The sequence below is a fragment of the Electrophorus electricus genome, chromosome 10 (genome assembly GCF_041902795.1).
Source record: "Electrophorus electricus isolate QZ-2024a chromosome 10, ASM4190279v1, whole genome shotgun sequence".
NCBI lineage: Eukaryota > Metazoa > Chordata > Actinopteri > Gymnotiformes > Gymnotidae > Electrophorus > Electrophorus electricus.
In genome coordinates, this window is record NC_137506.1 from 4,626,436 (window position 1) to 4,648,079 (window position 21,644).

The 21,644-nt window shown below is 37.3% G+C and overlaps 1 long non-coding RNA gene across 1 annotated transcript; it reads left to right on the forward strand.

Moving 5' to 3' along the window:
* Window positions 1-6,981: 6,981 nt before the first annotated feature.
* LOC145659445 (uncharacterized) lies at window positions 6,982-14,390 on the forward strand. The gene is made up of 2 exons (XR_014125659.1): window positions 6,982-7,955; window positions 13,470-14,390. It is a non-coding gene; the product is annotated as an uncharacterized LOC145659445 (long non-coding RNA).
* The last annotated feature ends 7,254 nt before the right edge of the window (window positions 14,391-21,644 follow it).

The following is a 21,644-nucleotide window of genomic DNA, read 5'->3' on the forward strand; positions in this document are numbered from 1 at the left end:
TAAAGAACAGAGTTTCAAAGTAAAGATTCTTCTTATAATGCATTCCCGTTTAGTCTAAAACACAATCTCTTGCTTTGAAACAGTGTTTAAGGTGAATACAAAGATGTTTCATAGTGTGAAAAAGGGAAAGAACAGAGTTTCAAAGTAAAGATTCTTCTTATAATGCATTCCCTTTTAGTCTAAAACACAATCTCTTGCCCTGAAACAGTGTTTAAGGTGAATACAAAGCTGTTTCATAATGTCAAAAAGGTAAAGAACAGAGTTTCAAAGTAAAGATTCTTGTTATTATGCAGTCTCTTTTAGTCTAAAACACAATCTCTTGCCCTGAAACAGTGTTTAAGGTGAATAGAAAGCTGTTTCATAGTGTCAAAAAGGTAAAGAACAGAGTTTCAAAGTAAAGATTCTTCTTATAATGCATTCCCTTTTAGTCTAAAACACAATCTCTTGCCCTGAAACAGTGTTTAAGCTATTCAATTTGGTTAAAAACAATATTTCTTGCTCTGAAACGGTGTATAAGCCGATTACAATGCATAGAAGCCCTGTTTCTTTGTGGTTAGAGGTGTACAAACAGAGTTGCAATTACTTTAATTGGTCATATTACAAACAACTTGTTTCACCCCTGTATAAACTCGTTTCACTTGAAATATGTGTTTTCTTAGGATATTGTAAGTTATTCAGTTTGGTCAAAAACAATGTGTCTTGCTCTGAAACGCTGTATAAGCTGATTACAATGCATAGAAACCCTGTTTCGTTCTGGTTAGAGGTGTACAAACAGAGTTGCAATTACTTTAAATGGTTAAGTTGTTCAGTTTGGTTAAAAACAATATTTCTTGCTCTGAAACTATGTATAAGCCAATTATAATGCGTGGAAACGTTGCCTCCTTGTGGTTAGAGGTGTAAAAACATAGTTGCAATTACTTTCAAGGGGCACATTAGAACCATGTTAAAACAACTTGTTTCTCCCCTGTATAAACTCTTTTCACTTGAAATATATGTTTTCTTAGGATATTGTAAGTTGTTCAGTTTGGTTAAAAACAATATTTCTTGCTCTGAAACGCTGTATAAACCGATTACAATACATAGAAACCCTGTTTCGTTGTGGTGAAACGTGTTCAAACAGAGTTGTAATTACTTTAATTGATCATATTACAAACAACTTGATGTCCCCTTGTTATAAACTCTTTTCATTTGAAATATGTGTTTTCTTAACATATTGTAAGTTATTCAGTTTGGTTAAAAACAAGATGTCTAGCTCTGAAACAGTGTTTAAGGTGAATACAAAGCTGTTTCATAGTGTGAAAAAGGTAAAGAACAGAGTTTCAAAGTAAAGATTCTTCTTATAATGCAGTCTCTTTTAGTCTAAAACACAATCTCTTGCCCTGAAACAGTGTTTAAGGTGTATACAAAGCTGTTTCAAAGTGTCAAAAAGGTAAAGAACAGAGTTTCTAAGTAAAGATTCTTCTTATAATGCATTCCCTTTAGTCTAAAACACAATCTCTTGCACTGAAACAGTGTTTAAGGCGAGTACAAAGCTGTTTCACAGTGTGAAAAAGGTAAAGAACAGAGTTTCAAAGTAAAGATTCTTCTTATAATGCATTCCCGTTTAGTCTAAAACACAATCTCTTGCCCTGAAACAGTGTTTAAGGTAAATACAAAGCTGTTTCATAGTGTCAAAAAGGTAAAGAACAGAGTTTCAAAGTAAAGATTCTTCTTATAATGCATTCCCTTTTAGTCTAAAACACAATCTCTTGCCCTGAAACAGTGTTTAAGGTGAATACAAAGCTGTTTCATAGTGTCAAAAAGGTAAAGAACAGAGTTTCAAAGTAAAGATTCTTCTTATAATGCATTCCCTTTTAGTCTAAAACACAATCTCTTGCCCTGAAACAGTGTTTAAGTTGAATATAAAGCTGTTTCATAGTTTGAAAAAGGTAAAGAACAGAGTTTCAAAGTAAAGATTCTTCTTCTAATGCAGTTTCTTTTAGTCTAAAACACAATCTCTTGCTCTGAAACAGTGTTTAAGTTGAATATAAAGCTGTTTCATAGTGTGAATTAGGTAAAGAACAGAGTTTCTAAGTAAAGATTCTTCTTATAATGCATTCCCTTTTAGTCTGAAACACAATCTCTTGCCCTGAAACAGTGTTTAAGGTGAATACAAAGCTGTTTCATAGTGTCAAAAAGGTAAAGAACAGAGTTTCAAAGTAAAGATTCTTCTTATAATGCATTCCCTTTCAGTCTAAAACACAATCTCTTGCCCTGAAACAGTGTTTAAGGTGAATACAAAGCTGTTTCATAGTGTCAAAAAGGTAAAGAACAGAGTTTCAAAGATTCTTCTTATAATGCAGTCTCTTTTAGTCTAAAACACAATCTCTTGCCCTGAAACAGTGTTTAAGGTAAATACAAAGCTGTTTCACATTGTGAAAAAGGTTAAGAACACAGTTTCAAAGTAAAGATTCTTCTTATAATGCATTCCCGTTTAGTCTAAAACACAATCTCTTGCCTTGAAACAGTGTTTAAGGTAAATACAAAGCTGTTTCATAGTGTGAAAAAGGTAAAGAACAGAGTTTCAAATTAAAGATTCTTCTTATAATGCATTCCCGTTTAGTCTAAAACACAATCTCTTGCCCTGAAACAGTGTTTAAGGTGAATACAAAGCTGTTTCATAGTGTCAAAAAGGTAAAGAACAGAGTTTCAAAGTAAAGATTCTTCATATAATGCATTCCCTTTTAGTCTAAAACACAATCTCTTGCCCTGAAACAGTGTTTAAGGTGAATACAAAGCTGTTTCATAGTGTCAAAAAGGTAAAGAACAGAGTTTCAAAGATTCTTCTTATAATGCAGTCTCTTTTAGTCTAAAACACAATCTCTTGCCCTGAAACAGTGTTTAAGGTAAATACAAAGCTGTTTCACATTGTGAAAAAGGTTAAGAACAGAGTTTCAAAGTAAAGATTCTTCTTATAATGCATTCCCGTTTAGTCTAAAACACAATCTCTTGCCTTGAAACAGTGTTTAAGGTAAATACAAAGCTGTTTCATAGTGTCAAAAAGGTAAAGAACAGAGTTTCAAAGTAAAGATTCTTCTTATAATGCATTCCCTTTTAGTCTAAAACACAATCTCTTGCCCTGAAACAGTGTTTAAGGTGAATACAAAGCTGTTTCATAGTGTGAAAAAGGTAAAGAACAGAGTTTCAAATTAAAGATTCTTCTTATAATGCATTCCCTTTAGTCTAAAACACAATCTCTTGCCCTGAAACAGTGTTTAAGGTGAATACAAAGCTGTTTCATAGTGTGAAAAAGGTAAAGAACAGAGTTTCAAAGTAAAGATTCTTCTTATAATGCATTCCCTTTTAGTCTAAAACACAATCTCTTGCCTTGAAACAGTGTTTAAGGTGAATACAAAGCTGTTTCATAGTGTGAAAAAGGTAAAGAACAGAGTTTCAAATTAAAGATTCTTCTTATAATGCATTCCCTTTAGTCTAAAACACAATCTCTTGCCCTGAAACAGTGATTAAGGTGAATACAAAGCTGTTTCATAGTGTGAAAAAGGTAAAGAACAGAGTTTCAAAGTAAAGATTCTTCTTATAATGCATTCCCTTTTAGTCTAAAACACAATCTCTTGCCCTGAAACAGTGTTTAAGGTGAATACAAAGCTGTTTCATAGTGTGAAAATGGTAAAGAACAGAGTTTCTAAGTAAAGATTCTTCTTATAATGCATTCCCTTTAGTCTAAAACACAATCTCTTGCCCTGAAACAGTGTTTAAGGTAAATACAAAGCTGTTTCACATTGTGAAAAAGGTAAAGAACAGAGTTTCAAAGTAAAGATTCTTCTTATAATGCATTCCCGTTTAGTCTAAAACACAATCTCTTGCCTTGAAACAGTGTTTAAGGTAAATACAAAGCTGTTTCATAGTGTCAAAAAGGTAAAGAACAGAGTTTCAAAGTAAAGATTCTTCTTATAATGCATTCCCTTTTAGTCTAAAACACAATCTCTTGCCCTTAAACAGTGTTTAAGGTGAATACAAAGCTGTTTCATAGTGTGAAAAAGGGAAAGAACAGAGTTTCAAAGTAAAGATTCTTGTTATTATGCAGTCTCTTTTAGTCTAAAACACAATCTCTTGCCCTGAAACAGTGTTTAAGGTGAATAGAAAGCTGTTTCATAGTGTCAAAAAGGTAAAGAACAGAGTTTTAAAGTAAAGATTCTTCTTATAATGCATTCCCTTTTAGTCTAAAACACAATCTCTTGCCCTGAAACAGTGTTTAAGCTATTCAATTTGGTTAAAAACAATATTTCTTGCTCTGAAACGGTGTATAAGCCGATTACAATGCATAGAAGCCCTGTTTCTTTGTGGTTAGAGGTGTACAAACAGAGTTGCAATTACTTTAATTGGTCATATTACAAACAACTTGTTTCACCCCTGTATAAACTCGTTTCACTTGAAATATGTGTTTTCTTAGGATATTGTAAGTTATTCAGTTTGGTCAAAAACAATGTGTCTTGCTCTGAAACGCTGTATAAGCTGATTACAATGCATAGAAACCCTGTTTCGTTCTGGTTAGAGGTGTACAAACAGAGTTGCAATTACTTTAAATGGTTAAGTTGTTCAGTTTGGTTAAAAACAATATTTCTTGCTCTGAAACTATGTATAAGCCAATTATAATGCGTGGAAACGTTGCCTCCTTGTGGTTAGAGGTGTAAAAACATAGTTGCAATTACTTTCAAGGGGCACATTAGAACCATGTTAAAACAACTTGTTTCTCCCCTGTATAAACTCTTTTCACTTGAAATATATGTTTTCTTAGGATATTGTAAGTTGTTCAGTTTGGTTAAAAACAATATTTCTTGCTCTGAAACGCTGTATAAACCGATTACAATACATAGAAACCCTGTTTCGTTGTGGTGAAACGTGTTCAAACAGAGTTGTAATTACTTTAATTGATCATATTACAAACAACTTGATGTCCCCTTGTTATAAACTCTTTTCATTTGAAATATGTGTTTTCTTAACATATTGTAAGTTATTCAGTTTGGTTAAAAACAAGATGTCTAGCTCTGAAACAGTGTTTAAGGTGAATACAAAGCTGTTTCATAGTGTGAAAAAGGTAAAGAACAGAGTTTCAAAGTAAAGATTCTTCTTATAATGCAGTCTCTTTTAGTCTAAAACACAATCTCTTGCCCTGAAACAGTGTTTAAGGTGTATACAAAGCTGTTTCAAAGTGTCAAAAAGGTAAAGAACAGAGTTTCTAAGTAAAGATTCTTCTTATAATGCATTCCCTTTAGTCTAAAACACAATCTCTTGCACTGAAACAGTGTTTAAGGCGAGTACAAAGCTGTTTCATAGTTTGAAAAAGGTAAAGAACAGAGTTTCAAAGTAAAGATTCTTCTTCTAATGCAGTTTCTTTTAGTCTAAAACACAATCTCTTGCTCTGTAACAGTGTTTAAGTTGAATATAAAGCTGTTTCATAGTGTGAATTAGGTAAAGAACAGAGTTTCTAAGTAAAGATTCTTCTTATAATGCATTCCCTTTTAGTCTAAAACACAATCTCTTGCCCTGAAACAGTGTTTAAGGTGAATACAAAGCTGTTTCATAGTGTCAAAAAGGTAAAGAACAGAGTTTCAAAGTAAAGATTCTTCTTATAATGCATTCCCTTTTAGTCTAAAACACAATCTCTTGCCCTGAAACAGTGTTTAATGTGAATACAAAGCTGTTTCATAGTGTCAAAAAGGTAAAGAACAGAGTTTCAAAGTAAAGATTCTTCTTATAATGCATTCCCTTTTAGTCTAAAACACAATCTCTTGCCCTGAAACAGTGTTTAAGTTGAATATAAAGCTGTTTCATAGTGTGAAAAAGGTAAAGAACAGACTTTCAAATTAAAGATTCTTCTTATAATGCATTCCCTTTAGTCTAAAACACAATCTCTTGCCCTGAAACAGTGTTTAAGGTGAATACAAAGCTGTTTCATAGTGTGAAAAAGGGAAAGAACAGAGTTTCAAAGTAAAGATTCTTCTTATAATGCATTCCCTTTTAGTCTAAAACACAATCTCTTGCCCTGAAACAGTGTTTAAGGTGAATACAAAGCTGTTTCATAATGTCAAAAAGGTAAAGAACAGAGTTTCAAAGTAAAGATTCTTCTTATAATGCATTCCCTTTTAGTCTAAAACACAATCTCTTGCCCTGAAACAGTGTTTAAGCTATTCAATTTGGTTAAAAACAATATTTCTTGCTCTGAAACGGTGTATAAGCCGATTACAATGCATAGAAGCCCTGTTTCTTTGTGGTTAGAGGTGTACAAACAGAGTTGCAATTACTTTAATTGGTCATATTACAAACAACTTGTTTCACCCCTGTATAAACTCGTTTCACTTGAAATATGTGTTTTCTTAGGATATTGTAAGTTATTCAGTTTGGTCAAAAACAATGTGTCTTGCTCTGAAACGCTGTATAAGCTGATTACAATGCATAGAAACCCTGTTTCGTTCTGGTTAGAGGTGTACAAACAGAGTTGCAATTACTTTAAATGGTTAAGTTGTTCAGTTTGGTTAAAAACAATATTTCTTGCTCTGAAACTATGTATAAGCCAATTATAATGCGTGGAAACGTTGCCTCCTTGTGGTTAGAGGTGTAAAAACATAGTTGCAATTACTTTCAAGGGGCACATTAGAACCATGTTAAAACAACTTGTTTCTCCCCTGTATAAACTCTTTTCACTTGAAATATATGTTTTCTTAGGATATTGTAAGTTGTTCAGTTTGGTTAAAAACAATATTTCTTGCTCTGAAACGCTGTATAAACCGATTACAATACATAGAAACCCTGTTTCGTTGTGGTGAAACGTGTTCAAACAGAGTTGTAATTACTTTAATTGATCATATTACAAACAACTTGATGTCCCCTTGTTATAAACTCTTTTCATTTGAAATATGTGTTTTCTTAACATATTGTAAGTTATTCAGTTTGGTTAAAAACAAGATGTCTAGCTCTTGTAAAGGAAATACTATGTGCTTCAGTGATTCACATACATTCAGCAGTATCCTGTTCCCTAGGAAAAATGTTTATGTAAGCAAAGAACTTTAAGGGAGTGAGACCGTAGATTAGATAAGCAGGAAGATGTCTCTCGTTTTATTGCCTGCCATTGCTTTATTGCCTGCAATTAAGGGATGACAGTCAAGCAAGATTCTTACCAGCCGCCTGAAAGAGATAAGCAACGCTTAAAGCTGAATGGTATATGAGCCATAGCAACAAGAGGCAGGAAGTCTGTGATTGGTCAAGGCATACAGTTAGAATTGTATATCAAGCAATGCTCTGTATGACTCGGGGCTTCTCTTGGTAGTGAGCCCCACACTCTGTGGAATCTTTCTTTTCTATTAAAACCTTTTTTACTTATTATCCACATCTGACTCCCCGTTTCATTGAATTTCCACCACAGAATTTGGCGTAGTCGGCAGGATCAGCGAGAGGCACCATGCGGAGCAGCGGTGACTAAACTTCGAGGACGCTCCTCAGAGAGAGAACTGAGCTGGAGAAAGAGGGAAACCCACAAGAATACGGGAAAGTACCTAACCAGGGAGTGACGTCCCGCTTGACTCCGGTGGTGTGCTCCGCCTGATCTAACGAACAGAAAGTAAGTGGTGAAGTTCAGTAATTTAATCCTAGAAGAAAGTGACATAGTGATCCGCCTGAGTCTACCCTGGGGTGGGTCTGTAAAGTAGCATAGTACATGAGATACTAGGGCTTAAAAATAGGGTCTAGAGGACTCCGGAGTCTGGGACTCCGCCAGCCTAAGAGAATAGGCACACTGAGTAGACGTACTAGTGTAAGAAATAGGCCCGGGCCGACAGAACACCCCGTAGGGAAAGGAGTGGACTCAGTATACTAGCACGATTTGCTGGAGCGGAACTAATCCATATCGGGGGTAGATGGTGTGGATAATAAGATAAGAATAGGAAAATTGTAGAGAGTAGGTAAGTTTCCTTTGTTCTTTTGTTGCCTGGATCCAAGAAAAAAAAAAAAAAAAAAAAAAAAATTTGGTTATTATTATTATTATTATTATTATTATTATTATTATTATGGGTGCGGGCAACAGTAAGGAGTATGAGTTCAATAAGGACAAGTTCTCCAGTAGCCTACTCTTTCAAATGAATAAGGACTACGGGGAACATGTAAACAAACATGTCCCATTTTGGATTAAATATTACGGTTTTAATGTCTCAGGGACTCTAAGTGTTGCATACCTGTTAAAATTAATTGAAAGAGTTAAGGTTAAGCCTAGGGAAGCTGATAAGAAAGCGTGGAAATATTTTGATGAGAACAGTGAAGACATGCTGGAAAAGGCAAAAATGTGGTTAGAAGAAGCTGAGAAAAGGCAGAAGCAGCAGGTAGGGCATAGAAAAGGTAATAATGAAGTGTCTCAGTGTGTTTCTTTAGCTGATCCTGACCTCGATGCCGCCCCGCCGAGAGCCCCCCAGCTGATTCAGCAACCACAAGCGCTAGCAAATCCACCTCCTTATCCGCAACCAGGAACTTCATTAACACCAAAGCCGTCTCCATATGACGAATTAAGACGACAACTGGAGGCAATAACCTCACCAGTGGCTCATCGCACTCGAAGTCACACCACTATAAAGCCATCTGCAGAGCCTGAGATAGGCTATGCCCCACAGTTCCCGATGGTGGAAGTGTCAGGACCTGAGGGAGTGATTATGGTCCACCGTCACTGGACTGCAGACGACATCATGAAAGCGGCCGATGGCCTGAGCAAGCCAGGTGACATCGGCGGACGACGCTTCGGACAAGAACTGATGGCATTCGTGCAGTCCTGCAGACCAACACAGGCTGAACTGAGACGGTTGTTGATGATTCGACTCGGACCACAGTATAACCGCATTGATAGAAACTGGGTGGATGGAGATGTCCGTCTCCACCTGCCTGAGTGGAATGCACCGCCCCAAGGCCAGCCTGACCTGAATGGCCCATACAGAGAGATGATAAGAGGACTCATCGAAAGGGTGGAAACAGCCTATCCAACCACCATCAACACCGATGTGATAGCATCATGCAAACAGAAAGATGACGAACCCGTCGCTGACTTTCTCGTCCGTCTGATGCGTGTCCACACTGACCATTGTGGAATTGACACACCAGCACAACGAGCAGCAGGACCTGGAGAAGTAGGTGCATGGGAAGCTCATTTGAGAAACAGCTTCCTAATGAATATGAGAAAAGACATCAGCGATCTCATTAGAAAAAAACTGCATAGGCTACAGCAGAGCTCCCCTATCTACTATTGAGGAGCATGCCAAGCATCATGAGACAATCCTGGGGAAGAAAGACGCCAGACGAGAGCGTCAACGAGCAGATACCACACACCAAGCGATGCTGACGATGCTCCAGGCGGTGGGAGATCAAGGAGAAGGCCGCGGACAAGGAAGTAGTCGTGGCAGGGGACGTGGTCGCGGAAGAGGCAGAGGAAGAGGAAAAGGAGGAAAAATTGATTGGATGAAAGAGCAGGAATGCTACAACTGTGGAAAGCTTGGACATTTTGCCAGAAACTGTCCGGAGGAGGATAACTCGTATGACGGGGGCACAGATCAGGATCCCACAATCCACGAGTGACGGGCGGTGGAGAGGCAGGACAGCAGTGGACCACTGAGTGAAGACAGCAAAAGGGAAGTGACAAATTTAAATTACCAACTATTACAGCAGATTAGTAAAGGGCCAAGAGGCCTCCCCGAGGTAACTGTGAAAGTAGAGGGAAAAAATGTTAGGTTTTTGGTTGACAGTGGTGCCACCCACTCAGTGTTAAAAGAAGGATTAATAGAATGTAGAATGAGACAAGGATATGGGATAACAGTAATTGGAGTGGGAGGTCATCCCATTGATGAAAGGCTATCCGAGCCTCTCCGATGTAGTTTAGGGAAAAGCCAATTTAAACATAGTTTTTTGATATCAGAAACCTGTCCAATTAATTTGTTAGCTAGAGATTTAATGTGTAAACTTGGGTGCACAATTAGCAGCAACCCAGAGGGGTTGTTTGTTACGTGGGAAACACCTACACAGGGAGTCCAGCTAGAGGCAGGAGCCCCTTTGTACGTGTATGAATTGCAGTGCACTGCGGGGGAAGTACTAACACATTTTATGACTGAAGTTACTAACACGCTACCTGGTGAGCTGACAGTTAAACAAAGTGATTCTATTCACTGTACAATGAAGGTCCATGAGGGATGTGACGTTGATTTTGAACAGAAATTTGACTTAGGGGGCAGTGACAGTTTGATTATCACAGCCATAGCGTGGGACTGCGAGTGGGCTGCGGGAGTGGTGCAGCCCTCAGCTAAACAGAAATCTTTATATTCAATCTCACATGCAACACCTCATGTGTCGCTGGCTAGCGCACATGTTGACCCAGACTGGCAGAGAGTAGGGTTGTGGACAAAACGCGTGTTGAGCGCAACTGATTGGATAAAAGAACCCCAGTGTAAAATTATGTACAGCCCAAGCATAGAAGTGTGGAAAATGCCAACCCCGTATAGGCTAAGTTGCAGAAGGGGGGTCGAGCTTGTAAGTCCAAATATAGTAATTATGGCAGCCTCTGTTACCCTCTCAGAGGAGGAGGAAGAGGAACTGAAAACAGTTCCTGCAGGGTTATGGGCACAGGGAAAAAATGATGTGGGCTTAATAAAAGGATGTGAGCCTGTCCACATCACCCCAAAATCTGATTACAGACCACGCCAGCACCAATACCCTCTAAAACCAGAGGCAGTGGAGGGCATCAGGCCTGTGTTCCAATCATTAAAACAAGCAGGAGTTATCGTACCATGCCCAGACTCACCAGTACGTACTCCAATTTTCCCAGTTAAGAAGCCAGGGAGAGATGAATGGAGATTTGTGCAGGATTTGCAGGCTGTCAACGCGGCAGTACACCCTAGAGCCCCAGAAGTTCCAAACCCGCACACTATTCTCTCAGATCCCACCAGACAGTAAGTGGTTCAGTGTAGTTGATTTGGCCAACGCTTTCTTTAGCGTACCTGTGCACAAGGATAGCCAATTTTGGTTTGCTTTCACTTTTGAAGGAAAGCTATACACATTCACGAGATTGTGTCAAGGGTATTGTGAATCACCAACCATTTACAATGCCGCCTTACACCGAAGCCTAGAGGCTTTAGAACTCCCTAAGGGAATAGCCTTGCTGCAATACGTTGATGATCTTTTGATTTGTGGAAAAACACGAGAAGCGTGTAAACAAGCCACGGTGGCACTGCTACATCATTTAGCAGGGGAAGGCCATAAGGCATCCAAATCCAAATTACAGTTCTGTAAGCAGCAAGTGCATTTTTTAGGACATGACATCACTGAGCAAACGCGCATGCTGACTAAAGACCGAGTGAATGCCATTTTGACTATACCAAAGCCCATGACGAAAAAACAACTGTTGTCCTTTTTAGGAATGTGTTCCTATTGTAGGACATTCATACCATCCTATGCAGAACATGAGGGACCACTCAGAGATATAATACCGACAAAAGGGTCAAATTCCTCACAGCCGGAATGGACACCGGAAGCTGAGGCGGCCTTCACAACACTGAAACAGCTGTTACAAGTCATGCCAGCGTTAGGCATTCCCGACCCAAACAAACCATTTGAACAGACAGTGGATGTTAAAGGGCAATATATGACAAGTGTATTGACACAAAAACATGGGGACAAACAAAGACCGGTGGCCTACTTCTCAGGAAAATTAGACAGTCGCAGCAGGCCTACCTTTATGTGTAAGAGCTGTGGCAGCCGCCGAGAAGGCACTAGTGGCTTCCAGAGACATAGTAGGCTACGCTAAGCTTACCCTACATGTGCCTCATGCAGTGTCAAGAATACTGCAAGATCAAAAAGTGCCACATTTGTCCACTCAGCGATGGCTTAGGTACCACACTGCCTTATTAGACATGCCAAATGTTACTGTGAAACGATGCACAACTCTAAATCCCTCCACTCTATTGCCTACAGAGGAGGAAGGAGAGCCCCATGACTGCCAACAGGTGTTAGAAATTGCAACATCTCCCAGAATAGATTTAAAGGAGGAACCAATATCTAATGCGGACCTGGAATTTTTTGTGGACGGTTCAGCTAAACGTGACTCTCAGGGCACTAATCGAGCAGCATATGCTGTTGTGTCACACACAGAAGTGGTGAAAGCAGAACCACTCCCATCTAATTACTCAGCGTAGGCAGCTGAACTTGCTGCACTCATATATGCGTGTAAACTAGCACAAGACAAGACCGTGAACATCTGGACCGATTCCCGGTACGCGTGGGGAGTAGCACATGACTTTGGGGCCATTTGGAGACATCGCAACTTTCTCACCAGCTCAGGAGCAAAGATAAAGAATCACCACCTAGTAGCAGAGCTGTTGGAAGCAATTCAACTACCAAAGGAAGTAGCAATTATAAAATGCGCTGCACACACTAAGGCGGATGACGCCGTATCAAAAGGGAATGCTTATGCGGATAAAGTAGCTCAACTCACAGCGTTACAACCGCTCCATACACAAATGGCACAAGCAGATACCGAAACCAGAATATCTACTAAAGATATCCAAAAACAAGCCACTCCACAAGATTATGTGAAATGGAAAAAAGGGGGGTGTAAACAAATAGGCGGGATATGGGTACACCCAGATATGAACAAACCCTGTCTCCTCACAGCTTATATGAAAGGACTAATTGAGATTGCTCATGGGAGGAGTCACATGAGCAAAGGGGGGATAGTGGAGAGTATAACGAGACATTGGTATGCACCAGGAATAAACACACACACCCAAAATTTTTGTTCCCGATGCTTGGTATGTGCACAAAACACACCACACGGGGACAATCATACCAAACACGCACCCGCCGGACACCCGCCTAGTGAGCCATTTCAACATTGGCAAATAGATTTTGTAGAACTAACACCAGCTGAAGGAAAGAGGTACATGCTTGTGTGTGTGTGCATGTTTAGCAAGTGGGTGGAGGCCTTCCCAACGGGAAAACAAGATAGTGATGCAGTAGCAAAAGCGCTACTGAGAGAAATTATTCCCCGGTGGGGGTTACCACAACGAGTGTCCAGTGACAATGGGACACCCTTCGTACACGAAGGACTAAAAGCTCTGACTAAATATCTAGGGGTAGAAATGAGAAAACACTGCAGCTATCACCCTGCTAGTGCAGGGGCAGTAGAACGGACAAACGGCACCATTAAAGGAGGTCTAGCTAAATTAACGCAGGAAACGGGCATGAATTGGGTAAAATGCCTTCCCCTCGTCCTGTGGCAATGCCGAACCAGACCGCAGGCACGAACAGGCTTATCAGCTTTTGAGATAGTGTTTGGACGGCCTCCCAACACGGGGATAGGACCGCCCGACTGGGATACTAACCTGATCAATGAGTCAATTTTGCAGTATTGTGTGTCTCTGCACAAATCTCTCTCCCATGTGTCTAAGCAGGTGAAGGCAGTTCTTCCTGAGGTGACGAATACTCCACTCCACACCCACCAACCAGGTGATTGGGTGCTGATAAAGGACTTCAGAAGAAAGCGGTGGAACCAGCCCAGGTGGAGAGGACCATTCCAAGTGCTACTGACGACTAACACCGCCATCAAGACCGACGGAAGAGCGACATGGGTGCATCACACGCATTGTAAAAAGGCACCAGAAACGCCACCGCAGGACTAGCAAGATGCAGCACCTCCTGTGGATCAGCCTGATACTATCACGCATCAGTGTCATTACATCTAAAGATTGGTGTATACAAAAGTATGGAGGAGTAGAATTGGACTATATGGTGGGCAGTTCTACTGCATGGACTTTTGACTTATGTGACGTAATTAATTGTGCAGGAAAGAATTCATCATATCACAGATATGATACATACTTATGTTGGGATAAGGATAACTTCCATGTTTTTGCCATAACTGAAGATTTTAGTTAATGATTGTATGAGAATCAAAGGGGGGAAATGTAAAGGAAATACTATGTGCTTCAGTGATTCACATACATTCAGCAGTATCCTGTTCCCTAGGAAAAATGTTTATGTAAGCAAAGAACTTTAAGGGAGTGAGACCGTAGATTAGATAAGCAGGAAGATGTCTCTCGTTTTATTGCCTGCCATTGCTTTATTGCCTGCAATTAAGGGATGACAGTCAAGCAAGATTCTTACCAGCCGCCTGAAAGAGATAAGCAACGCTTAAAGCTGAATGGTATATGAGCCATAGCAACAAGAGGCAGGAAGTCTGTGATTGGTCAAGGCATACAGTTAGAATTGTATATCAAGCAATGCTCTGTATGACTCGGGGCTTCTCTTGGTAGTGAGCCCCACACTCTGTGGAATCTTTCTTTTCTATTAAAACCTTTTTTACTTATTATCCACATCTGACTCCCCGTTTCATTGAATTTCCACCACACTCTGAAACAGTGTTTAAGGTGAATACAAAGCTGTTTCATAGTGTGAAAAAGGTAAAGAACAGAGTTTCAAAGTAAAGATTCTTCTTATAATGCAGTCTCTTTTAGTCTAAAACACAATCTCTTGCCCTGAAACAGTGTTTAAGGTGTATACAAAGCTGTTTCAAAGTGTCAAAAAGGTAAAGAACAGAGTTTCTAAGTAAAGATTCTTCTTATAATGCATTCCCTTTAGTCTAAAACACAATCTCTTGCACTGAAACAGTGTTTAAGGCGAGTACAAAGCTGTTTCACAGTGTGAAAAAGGTAAAGAACAGAGTTTCAAAGTAAAGATTCTTCTTATAATGCATTCCCGTTTAGTCTAAAACACAATCTCTTGCCCTGAAACAGTGTTTAAGGTAAATACAAAGCTGTTTCATAGTGTCAAAAAGGTAAAGAACAGAGTTTCAAAGTAAAGATTCTTCTTATAATCCATTCCCTTTTAGTCTAAAACACAATCTCTTGCCCTTAAACAGTGTTTAAGGTGAATACAAAGCTGTTTCATAGTGTGAAAAAGGGAAAGAACAGAGTTTCAAAGTAAAGATTCTTCTTATAATGCATTCCCTTTTAGTCTAAAACACAATCTCTTGCCCTGAAACAGTGTTTAAGGTGAATACAAAGCTGTTTCATAGTGTCAAAAAGGTAAAGAACAGAGTTTCAAAGTAAAGATTCTTCTTATAATGCATTCCCTTTTAGTATAAAACACAATCTCTTGCCCTGAAACAGTGTTTAAGCTATTCAATTTGGTTAAAAACAATATTTCTTGCTCTGAAACGGTGTATAAGCCGATTACAATGCATAGAAGCCCTGTTTCTTTGTGGTTAGAGGTGTACAAACAGAGTTGCAATTACTTTAATTGGTCATATTACAAACAACTTGTTTCACCCCTGTATAAACTCGTTTCACTTGAAATATGTGTTTTCTTAGGATATTGTAAGTTATTCAGTTTGGTCAAAAACAATGTGTCTTGCTCTGAAACGCTGTATAAGCTGATTACAATGCATAGAAACCCTGTTTCGTTCTGGTTAGAGGTGTACAAACAGAGTTGCAATTACTTTAAATGGTTAAGTTGTTCAGTTTGGTTAAAAACAATATTTCTTGCTCTGAAACTATGTATAAGCCAATTATAATGCTTGGAAACGTTGCCTCCTTGTGGTTAGAGGTGTAAAAACATAGTTGCAATTACTTTCAAGGGGCACATTAGAACCATGTTAAAACAACTTGTTTCTCCCCTGTATAAACTCTTTTCACTTGAAATATATGTTTTCTTAGGATATTGTAAGTTGTTCAGTTTGGTTAAAAACAATATTTCTTGCTCTGAAACGCTGTATAAGCCGATTACAATACATAGAAACCCTGTTTCGTTGTGGTGAAACGTGTTCAAACAGAGTTGTAATTACTAATTGATCATATTACAAACAACTTGATGTCCCCTTGTTATAAACGCTTTTCATTTGAAATATGTGTTTTCTTAACATATTGTAAGTTATTCAGTTTGGTTAAAAACAAGATGTCTAGCTCTGAAACAGTGTTTAAGGTGAATACAAAGCTGTTTCATAGTGTGAAAATGGTAAAGAACAGAGTTTCTAAGTAAAGATTCTTCTTTTAATGCAGTCTCTTTTAGTCTAAAACACAATCTCTTGCCCTGACACAGTGTTTAAGTTGAATATAAAGTTGTTTCATAGTGTGAAAAAGGTAAAGAACAGAGTTTCAAAGTAAAGATTCTTCTTATAATGCATTCCCTTTTAGTCTAAAACACAATCTCTTGCCCTGAAACAGTGTTTAAGGTGAATACAAAGCTGTTTCATAGTGTCAAAAAGGTAAAGAACAGAGTTTCAAAGTAAAGATTCTTCTTATAATGCATTCCCTTTTAGTCCAAAACACAATCTCTTGCCCTGAAACAGTGTTTAAGGTGAATACAAAGCTGTTTCATAGTGTCAAAAAGGTAAAGAACAGAGTTTCAAAGATTCTTCTTATAATGCAGTCTCTTTTAGTCTAAAACACAATCTCTTGCCCTGAAACAGTGTTTAAGGTGAATAGAAAGCTGTTTCATAGTGTCAAAAAGGTAAAGAACAAAGTTTCAAAGTAAAGATTCTTCTTATAATGCAGTCTCTTTTAGTCTAAAACACAATCTCTTGCCCTGACACAGTGTTTAAGTTGAATATAAAGTTGTTTCATAGTGTGAAAAAGGTAAAGAACAGAGTTTCAAAGTAAAGATTCTTCTTATAATGCATTCCCTTTTAGTCTAAAACACAATCTCTTGCCCTGAAACAGTGTTTAAGGTGAATACAAAGCTGTTTCATAGTGTCAAAAAGGTAAAGAACAGAGTTTCAAAGTAAAGATTCTTCTTATAATGCATTCCCTTTTAGTCCAAAACACAATCTCTTGCCCTGAAACAGTGTTTAAGGTGAATACAAAGCTGTTTCATAGTGTCAAAAAGGTAAAGAACAGAGTTTCAAAGATTCTTCTTATAATGCAGTCTCTTTTAGTCTAAAACACAATCTCTTGCCCTGAAACAGTGTTTAAGGTGAATAGAAAGCTGTTTCATAGTGTCAAAAAGGTAAAGAACAAAGTTTCAAAGTAAAGATTCTTCTTATAATGCAGTCTCTTTTAGTCTAAAACACAATCTCTTGCCCTGAAACAGTGTTTAAGGTGTATACAAAGCTGTTTCAAAGTGTCAAAAGGTAAAGAACAGAGTTTCAAAGTAAAGATTCTTCTTATAATGCATTCCCTTTAGTCTAAAACACAATCTCTTGCACTGAAACAGTGTTTAAGGTGAATACAAAGCTGTTTCATAGTGTGAAAAAGGTAAAGAACAGAGTTTCAAAGTAAAGATTCTTCTTATAATGCATTCCCTTTTAGTCTAAAACACAATCTCTTGCCCTGAAACAGTGTTTAAGGTGAATACAAAGCTGTTTCATAGTGTCAAAAAGGTAAAGAACAGAGTTTCAAAGATTCTTCTTATAATGCAGTCTCTTTTAGTCTAAAACACAATCTCTTGCCCTGAAACAGTGTTTAAGGTGAATAGAAAGCTGTTTCATAGTGTCAAAAAGGTAAAGAACAAAGTTTCAAAGTAAAGATTCTTCTTATAATGCAGTCTCTTTTAGTCTAAAACACAATCTCTTGCCCTGAAACAGTGTTTAAGGTGTATACAAAGCTGTTTCAAAGTGTCAAAAAGGTAAAGAACAGAGTTTCTAAGTAAAGATTCTTCTTATAATGCATTCCCTTTAGTCTAAAACACAATCTCTTGCACTGAAACAGTGTTTAAGGCGAGTACAAAGCTGTTTCACAGTGTGAAAAAGGTAAAGAACAGAGTTTCAAAGTAAAGATTCTTCTTATAATGCATTCCCGTTTAGTCTAAAACACAATCTCTTGCCCTGAAACAGTGTTTAAGGTAAATACAAAGCTGTTTCATAGTGTCAAAAAGGTAAAGAACAGAGTTTCAAAGTAAAGATTCTTCTTATAATCCATTCCCTTTTAGTCTAAAACACAATCTCTTGCCCTTAAACAGTGTTTAAGGTGAATACAAAGCTGTTTCATAGTGTGAAAAAGGGAAAGAACAGAGTTTCAAAGTAAAGATTCTTCTTATAATGCATTCCCTTTTAGTCTAAAACACAATCTCTTGCCCTGAAACAGTGTTTAAGGTGAATACAAAGCTGTTTCATAGTGTCAAAAAGGTAAAGAACAGAGTTTCAAAGTAAAGATTCTTCTTATAATGCATTCCCTTTTAGTATAAAACACAATCTCTTGCCCTGAAACAGTGTTTAAGCTATTCAATTTGGTTAAAAACAATATTTCTTGCTCTGAAACGGTGTATAAGCCGATTACAATGCATAGAAGCCCTGTTTCTTTGTGGTTAGAGGTGTACAAACAGAGTTGCAATTACTTTAATTGGTCATATTACAAACAACTTGTTTCACCCCTGTATAAACTCGTTTCACTTGAAATATGTGTTTTCTTAGGATATTGTAAGTTATTCAGTTTGGTCAAAAACAATGTGTCTTGCTCTGAAACGCTGTATAAGCTGATTACAATGCATAGAAACCCTGTTTCGTTCTGGTTAGAGGTGTACAAACAGAGTTGCAATTACTTTAAATGGTTAAGTTGTTCAGTTTGGTTAAAAACAATATTTCTTGCTCTGAAACTATGTATAAGCCAATTATAATGCTTGGAAACGTTGCCTCCTTGTGGTTAGAGGTGTAAAAACATAGTTGCAATTACTTTCAAGGGGCACATTAGAACCATGTTAAAACAACTTGTTTCTCCCCTGTATAAACTCTTTTCACTTGAAATATATGTTTTCTTAGGATATTGTAAGTTGTTCAGTTTGGTTAAAAACAATATTTCTTGCTCTGAAACGCTGTATAAGCCGATTACAATACATAGAAACCCTGTTTCGTTGTGGTGAAACGTGTTCAAACAGAGTTGTAATTACTAATTGATCATATTACAAACAACTTGATGTCCCCTTGTTATAAACGCTTTTCATTTGAAATATGTGTTTTCTTAACATATTGTAAGTTATTCAGTTTGGTTAAAAACAAGATGTCTAGCTCTGAAACAGTGTTTAAGGTGAATACAAAGCTGTTTCATAGTGTGAAAATGGTAAAGAACAGAGTTTCTAAGTAAAGATTCTTCTTTTAATGCAGTCTCTTTTAGTCTAAAACACAATCTCTTGCCCTGACACAGTGTTTAAGTTGAATATAAAGTTGTTTCATAGTGTGAAAAAGGTAAAGAACAGAGTTTCAAAGTAAAGATTCTTCTTATAATGCATTCCCTTTTAGTCTAAAACACAATCTCTTGCCCTGAAACAGTGTTTAAGGTGAATACAAAGCTGTTTCATAGTGTCAAAAAGGTAAAGAACAGAGTTTCAAAGTAAAGATTCTTCTTATAATGCATTCCCTTTTAGTCCAAAACACAATCTCTTGCCCTGAAACAGTGTTTAAGGTGAATACAAAGCTGTTTCATAGTGTCAAAAAGGTAAAGAACAGAGTTTCAAAGATTCTTCTTATAATGCAGTCTCTTTTAGTCTAAAACACAATCTCTTGCCCTGAAACAGTGTTTAAGGTGAATAGAAAGCTGTTTCATAGTGTCAAAAAGGTAAAGAACAAAGTTTCAAAGTAAAGATTCTTCTTATAATGCAGTCTCTTTTAGTCTAAAACACAATCTCTTGCCCTGAAACAGTGTTTAAGGTGTATACAAAGCTGTTTCAAAGTGTCAAAAGGTAAAGAACAGAGTTTCAAAGTAAAGATTCTTCTTATAATGCATTCCCTTTAGTCTAAAACACAATCTCTTGCACTGAAACAGTGTTTAAGGTGAATACAAAGCTGTTTCATAGTGTGAAAAAGGTAAAGAACAGAGTTTCAAAGTAAAGATTCTTCTTATAATGCATTCCCTTTTAGTCTAAAACACAATCTCTTGCCCTGAAACAGTGTTTAAGGTGAATACAAAGCTGTTTCATAGTGTCAAAAAGGTAAAGAACAGAGTTTCAAAGATTCTTCTTATAATGCAGTCTCTTTTAGTCTAAAACACAATCTCTTGCCCTGAAACAGTGTTTAAGGTGAATAGAAAGCTGTTTCATAGTGTCAAAAAGGTAAAGAACAAAGTTTCAAAGTAAAGATTCTTCTTATAATGCAGTCTCTTTTAGTCTAAAACACAATCTCTTGCCCTGAAACAGTGTTTAAGGTGTATACAAAGCTGTTTCAAAGTGTCAAAAAGGTAAAGAACAGAGTTTCTAAGTAAAGATTCTTCTTATAATGCATTCCCTTTAGTCTAAAACACAATCTCTTGCACTGAAACAGTGTTTAAGGCGAGTACAAAGCTGTTTCACAGTGTGAAAAAGGTAAAGAACAGAGTTTCAAAGTAAAGATTCTTCTTATAATGCATTCCCGTTTAGTCTAAAACACAATCTCTTGCCCTGAAACAGTGTTTAAGGTAAATACAAAGCTGTTTCATAGTGTCAAAAAGGTAAAGAACAGAGTTTCAAAGTAAAGATTCTTCTTATAATCCATTCCCTTTTAGTCTAAAACACAATCTCTTGCCCTTAAACAGTGTTTAAGGTGAATACAAAGCTGTTTCATAGTGTGAAAAAGGGAAAGAACAGAGTTTCAAAGTAAAGATTCTTCTTATAATGCATTCCCTTTTAGTCTAAAACACAATCTCTTGCCCTGAAACAGTGTTTAAGGTGAATACAAAGCTGTTTCATAGTGTCAAAAAGGTAAAGAACAGAGTTTCAAAGTAAAGATTCTTCTTATAATGCATTCCCTTTTAGTCTAAAACACAATCTCTTGCCCTGAAACAGTGTTTAAGGTGAATACAAAGCTGTTTCATAGTGTCAAAAAGGTAAAGAACAGAGTTTCAAAGATTCTTCTTATAATGCAGTCTCTTTTAGTCTAAAACACAATCTCTTGCCCTGAAACAGTGTTTAAGGTGAATAGAAAGCTGTTTCATAGTGTCAAAAAGGTAAAGAACAAAGTTTCAAAGTAAAGATTCTTCTTATAATGCAGTCTCTTTTAGTCTAAAACACAATCTCTTGCCCTGAAACAGTGTTTAAGGTGTATACAAAGCTGTTTCAAAGTGTCAAAAAGGTAAAGAACAGAGTTTCAAAGTAAAGATTCTTCTTATAATGCATTCCCGTTTAGTCTAAAACACAATCTCTTGCCCTGAAACAGTGTTTAAGGTGAATACAAAGCTGTTTCATAGTGTCAAAAAGGTAAAGAACAGAGTTTCAAAGTAAAGATTCTTCTTATAATGCATTCCCGTTTAGTCTAAAACACAATCTCTTGCCCTGAAACAGTGTTTAAGGTGAATACAAAGCTGTTTCATAGTGTCAAAAAGGTAAAGAACAGAGTTTCAAAGTAAAGATTCTTCTTATAATGCATTCCCTTTTAGTATAAAACACAATCTCTTGCCCTGAAACAGTGTTTAAGCTATTCAATTTGGTTAAAAACAATATTTCTTGCTCTGAAACGGTGTATAAGCCGATTACAATGCATAGAAGCCCTGTTTCTTTGTGGTTAGAGGTGTACAAACAGAGTTGCAATTACTTTAATTGGTCATATTACAAACAACTTGTTTCACCCCTGTATAAACTCGTTTCACTTGAAATATGTGTTTTCTTAGGATATTGTAAGTTATTCAGTTTGGTCAAAAACAATGTGTCTTGCTCTGAAACGCTGTATAAGC